Below are 6000 nucleotides of genomic sequence, written 5' to 3' on the forward strand. Positions count from 1 at the left end.
CGCGGTTTCCGTGTCAAAAAACTCGGCAAAATACTCCGTGTGAACATCCCCTAAGAAGGACGTTCCACATTATTAAGCAGGCCACAGGTTTCAAGCAATATGGGAAAGAAAAAGGTTCTCTCTGCTGCCGAAAAGCGTGAAATAGTGCAATACCTTGGACAAGGTATGAAAACATTGGATATATCAAAAAATCTTAAGCGTGATCATCGTACTGTGAAAAGATTTGCGGCTGATTCAGAGCACAGACGGGTTCGTTCAGATAAAGCCATAATGAGGAAGGTTTCTGCCAGACAAAGTAATAGGATTAGGAGAGCAGCTGCTAAAATGCCATTGCAAAGCAGCAGGTATTTGAAGCCGCTGGTGCCTCTGGAGTCCCGCGAACCTCAAGGTGTAGGATCCTCCAGAGGTTTGCAAGTGTACATAAAGCTATTATTCGGCCACCCCTAAACAATGCTCACAAGCAGAAACGGTTACAGTGGGCTCAGAAATACATGAAGACTAATTTTCAAACCGTGTTGTTTACTGATGAGTGGCGTGCAACCCTGGATGGTCCAGATGGATGGAGTAGTGGATGGTTGGTGAATGGCCACCATGTCCCAACAAGGCTGCGACATCAGCAAGGCGGTGGCGGAGTCATGTTTTGGGCTGGAATCATGGGGAGAGAGCTGGTAGGCCCCTTTAGGTGTGAAAATGACCTCTGCAAAGTACGTAGAGTTTATGACTGACCACTTTCTTCCGTGGTACAAAAAGAAGAACCGTGCCTTCCGTAGCAAAATTATCTTCATGCATGACAATGCACCATCTCATGCTGCAAAGAATACCTCTGTGTCATTGGCTGCTATGGGCATAAAAGGAGAGAAACTCATGGTGTGGCCCCCATGTTCCCCTGACCTCAACCCTATTGAGAACCTTTGGAGCATCCTCAAGCAATCTATGAGGGTGAGAGGCAGTTCACATCAAATCAGAAGCTCTGGGAGGTTATTCTGACATCCTGCAAAGATATTCAAGCAGAAACCAAATACTCACAGATTCAATGGATGCAAGAATTGTGAAGGTGATAATAAAGAAGGGGTCCTATGTTAACATGTAACGTGGCCTGTTAAGTTTTTTTCGATTGAAAGAGCTTTTGATTTCTGTAAATATGATCTCCTGATGCTGCAAATTCAACAAATTACCATTTTAGTTCTCTTTACAACCTTTAAAATATTTTGATCTCTGTTGTGCATAATAATGTGAAACTGTGCATTTTGAGTTTTTTACTTCTAAAAAAAAATCTGTTATCATTAGGAGATTTGTTCAATAAAATTCGCATTATACGCCAACGGTTGATGGCTTGAAGATTATACTGACTGTCATTTGCATCGACTATTTAGGAAAATCAGCGAAAAATAACATTTGCATAATAATTTGGAACGCGGTGTATATCCTGTATCTTGTATCCTATATCCAGTGTCCGTGTTCGTTGTCAAGTCAAGTGTCCAGTGTCTGTGCCAAGTCAAGTGTCCGGTGTCCGTGCCAAGTCAAGTGTCCGGTGTCCAAGCCAAATCAAGTGTCCAGTGTCCGTACCAAGTGTCCTGGACGTCTTCATTATCAGTGTCCGGTGTTCGTGTCAAGTGTCCGTGACGTCTACAGTTCCGTATCCTGTATCGGAGACAAATCCAGTTTTCCAGCACAGGTCAGCTTCTGATAGTCCGGCACCAGCCAGCTTCTGATAATGCGGCACAAGCCAGCTATCCAGGTACTCTCGCCTCAGGGACTATTATTGACTCTCGTTTGACCAGATGCTACTCTGCTACGGCGGAGCGGCCTAGTGGGTTCACATACCCCATAGTCGTGACAAACAGCAATTTCACCATTGATAATTTGTTTAGTTTTTTTCACAACGTTCATCTTGTGGCAGAAGTAACATTTTAACTTTATTCTACGGGTTATTAACCCCTTCCCGACATTTGACGTATCCATACACCAAAGTCGGGTAGAGGAAGTATGGAACGGGCTCAAGGAGTGAACCCTCTCCATACGATGCCGGTGTCGGCTGTTTGTTACAGCCGACGATTCAGAGTAACGAGCGGCATCGCAGCATTTAAATCGTTAGAAAGAGGGGGCGACCCCCTTTAACAGGGGGAAAATGGGAAAAGGTTTTTTTTTTTACTTTTCATTTTTTAATTATTATTTTTTTTTTTTACATAAAAAAACACTTTATTTGACTCATTTTTACCTTTTTTATTAGTCCCCCTAGGGGACTTCAACCAGCAATCATTACTAATGTATTGCAGTATATCGTGATTCTGACAGGTATCTATTAAGCCCTGCCGCAGGTGCACAAAGATGGCGGACCTGGGGGCCTTCATTAGTTTGCTTATGGGAAGGTGCCCGTGCCGTTGAAAAATATAGAACATGTCCTATTTAAGGCCGTAATTATGGCACGGGCAGGCCCTTAGAAGTCTATGGGGCTCCCGTAATTACGGGTGACTACGTGTGTGCACCCGTAATTACGGGAGCGTTGCTAGGCGATGTCAGTAAATAGTCACTGTCCAGGGTGCTGAAAGAGTTAAACGATCGGCGGTAACTGTTTCAGCACCCTGGACAGTGACTTCCGATCACAATATAGAGCAACCTGTAAAAAAAAACAAAAAACAAGACGTTCGTACTTACCCAGAACTCCCTGCTTCTTCCTCCAGTCCGGCCTCCTGGGATGACGTTTCAGCCCATGTGACCGCTGCAGCCAATCACAACGGCCGGGTAAGTATGAATTTCTTTTACTTTTTCTGCGGAAAGGGCTGTCCCTTCTCTCTATCCTGCACTGATAGAGAGAAGGGCTGCCGATTACTGCAGTGTAATTTTGCAGCGAAAACGTGCCCGTAAATACGGGTGGAATACGGGTGACACCGGACTTGTATTAACGGGCACGGGTCCTTAAATACTGGTGCAATACGGGGTGAATACGTGTGACCAAGGACCCGTATTTACGCCAGTATTTACGGGAGGACAAAAATACGTTTGTGTGCATCAGGCCTAAAGGATTTTGAATAGAATAAAACTTGTTTTTGCATTGCCACATTCCGAGAACCATAACTTTTTTATTTTTACGTCAAAGTACCTTTATGAGGACTTGATCCATTTTGCGGATTTCCTAACATATACTTAGAACAAAAATCTGAGACATACGCCACTGTATAATAAAAAAAACATATACTGTGCGGTATACGTTTCTCCACTGTATGCCCCAGCGAAGAATAGTGAAGTCTACTACGCTATTCCATACACAAAAAAACAAGGTATGCAGATATATACCTACCCTGCGTATGTTAATATGACACACTTTTAGAATACACCTGAACCAAAAAACAGGACTGGAACGTAACCATGGAAGAGGTAGAAATATTTTTATTATACTTATTCTCTGTTTGTGTCCCACACCCGCTTTTGGCTTACAAATACTGACACAAAATACTGACTAAATTACTGCCATGTGAAAGTGATCTTAGGTTAGATATATCTGTATCTTCATCTGTGTCTATAATTTGTACAACTCTTTTAGATGTTAATTGGTGTAACATTTACATGTCTAGTGAAGTATAGTATGTTATTTTACTAATCTGTCATAGTTTACATTTTACTCTATCTTTACCTGTGGTTTATTCATGTCTTTCTTGAGTTATATAAAGAGCAAACTCAGAAATGATTACAAGATCAGCTTTGTATATGTAGACAGATCAGATATGCACGCATGTTTGTGTGTTCGTTTCTAGAGTAAAATCTACCATGAACCTAGAGCCAGTGTATGTTATACATACTTTACCTGACTTATCTGAAATAAACTATACTATAAAATAATTGACACTATCACCCAAGAACCCCTTTGCCAGAAACTAGGAGCGTTGTAGGTAGTGAAGGGTGTCACTTGTGTAATGGTAAACTAACCAGCCTTCTCCTAAGTTGTTAGACCAGTCCCACCTGTTCTCCTGAAACTCCTTCTCTCTGCGCTCTCAGAGATCTCAAGGCGATAACAACATGCAGACATTTTATCACTGACATGGACAAGACCCTATAGCGAGTAAGGTAAGTCGTAAGATGGAAATACTTTACATATAAATCTGGTGATCGTGTATGGGATATAATGAACCATGTAGCATTGTGAGAATGAATGTAATAAGCTACCATTTCTTCTTAAATAAGAAGGTTTCACATATAGCATCAATACTGCGGATTTTCCGCAACGGATTTCGTTAAGGAAAATCTGCAGCATTAGGGCTTATTCACACGAACGTATATTACGTCCGCGATACGTGCGTGAAAGTCACGCGCATCGCACGAACCTATGGTAGGCTATGGGGACGCTCAGACTGTCAGTGATTTTCATGCAGCATGTGTCCGCTGCGTAAAACTCACGACATGTCCTATACTTGCCCGTGTTTCGCGCAGCACGCACCCATTGAAGTCAATGGGTGTGTGCAAATCGCACACGGCACACGGAAGCACATCCGGGTGACGCGTGTGATTCGCGCTACAGTTGTTAAAAAAGTGAAGGGAAACCTAAAAGCCCCTCCTTCTTTACTGTTTCGTAACATAAAAAGAGTGTCACAATCACGCAGCCATGCACCATATACAGATGCCACACTGAACTTTTGCGCGCGCAAAACGGACAAGTTCGTGTGAATAAGACCTTATACAGTAACAGCAGAGTGGATGAGTTATGAACAAATCTCATCCACATGCCGCGTAAATGATAAGCAGAAAAAATGCTCAGAAATTGACATGTGGTGCGGTTGTTTAATCTGTAGCGTGTCATTTGCGTAATTGCTGCTTTTTTTTGCGGGTTTTCCCCATTGAATTCAACGAGGAGGTAAAACCCGCAACAAATAGCAGATGCTGCGACTTTTGCATCAGAAAAGCTGCGATTCCGCCGCAAAAATTGCAACTGAGAAAAAAAATCTTCTACTTACCAAGAATTATGTGCGTCTTCGTCCAGCCCGGCCTCCTGGGATGGCATTTGATCCCCTGTGACCGCTGCAGCCAATCACAGGCTGTGGTGGTCACATGGGATGAAACGTCATCCCAGCAGACCAGCCTGCAGGACGGCAGAGGGATGCATCGCCATGGTTACGTAAGTATGAAACGTTTTTTTTCTATGTGCAGTTTTCCGCAGTGGACATTCCAGCCGAAAAACTGCACCACAATTTGGTGCGGTTTTTCGGACGGAATTCCCTGCAGCGCCCATGGCGGATACGCTGTATGCTTTTAGTCAGTATTTGGTGGGTATTTTGAAGTTAAAACTAGTAGTGGGTCCAATACACGGAAGAGGTGCATATCTTTCCAATATACAGGGTGATTCAAAAAGGATGGAGCAAAAATAAAGGCCTGTAGTTAAAGTATCATCAGTGATAGATGGCTAGTGACTGAAAATCAAATAAAACTGGCTTAGTTGCCCATAGCAACCAATCACAGCACAGCTTTCATTTTCAAGATCCAAATGTGAAATGTGATTATATAGTGTGACATAAGATGGCGACATCGCAGCTAGAAAAAGTTTTTTGCGTGTTGGAATTTTGCAAGAACGGGTCTGTTGTGACAGTACAGCGAAACTTTCAGAATAAATTTGGTAAATGTGTTCTGCATCGAAACTGTATTTCGCATTGGGTGTTTGTCATGGGAAAAGTCCGGGCTGCACAAAGACTTCAGAAGAGACAGTGAACAGAATTTGAGCCGTGTACGAGCGTAGTCCTAGAAAGTCGACCAGGCTGACTAGTATGGAATTACAGGTGCCACAAACCACGGTATGCACTGGCGTAGCTATAGGGGTCGGAATTGCGACCGGGCCCCGAAGCCAGGGGGGCCCACGGCCCCCCGCACCACATCAATAAAAAGTTACTATAGTAACTCGGGCCGCGGGCCCCTGTTACTATAGTAACATACTTTACTTACCTTCCTGGTTCCGGATCGCAGCGGAGGTCCTGACGTCAAGCGCTGTGCGCAGCGCATGACGTCACAGCGCTATGC

The 6000-nt window shown here is 43.5% G+C and overlaps 1 protein-coding gene across 1 annotated transcript in view; it reads right to left on the reverse strand.

Moving 5' to 3' along the window:
- Nucleotides 1–4984, reverse strand: part of LOC142652801 (cytochrome c oxidase subunit 4 isoform 1, mitochondrial-like) — a 142216-nt gene extending 137232 nt beyond the window's left edge. Inside the window, exon 1 of the mRNA XM_075828482.1 lies at nt 4947–4984. The gene's annotated coding sequence lies outside the window, so the exon portion shown is untranslated. The remainder of the gene's footprint in view (nt 1–4946) is intronic.
- Nucleotides 4985–6000: the final 1016 nt, after the last annotated feature.

This window comes from Rhinoderma darwinii, chromosome 5 (genome assembly GCF_050947455.1).
Source record: "Rhinoderma darwinii isolate aRhiDar2 chromosome 5, aRhiDar2.hap1, whole genome shotgun sequence".
Classification (NCBI taxonomy): domain Eukaryota; kingdom Metazoa; phylum Chordata; class Amphibia; order Anura; family Rhinodermatidae; genus Rhinoderma; species Rhinoderma darwinii.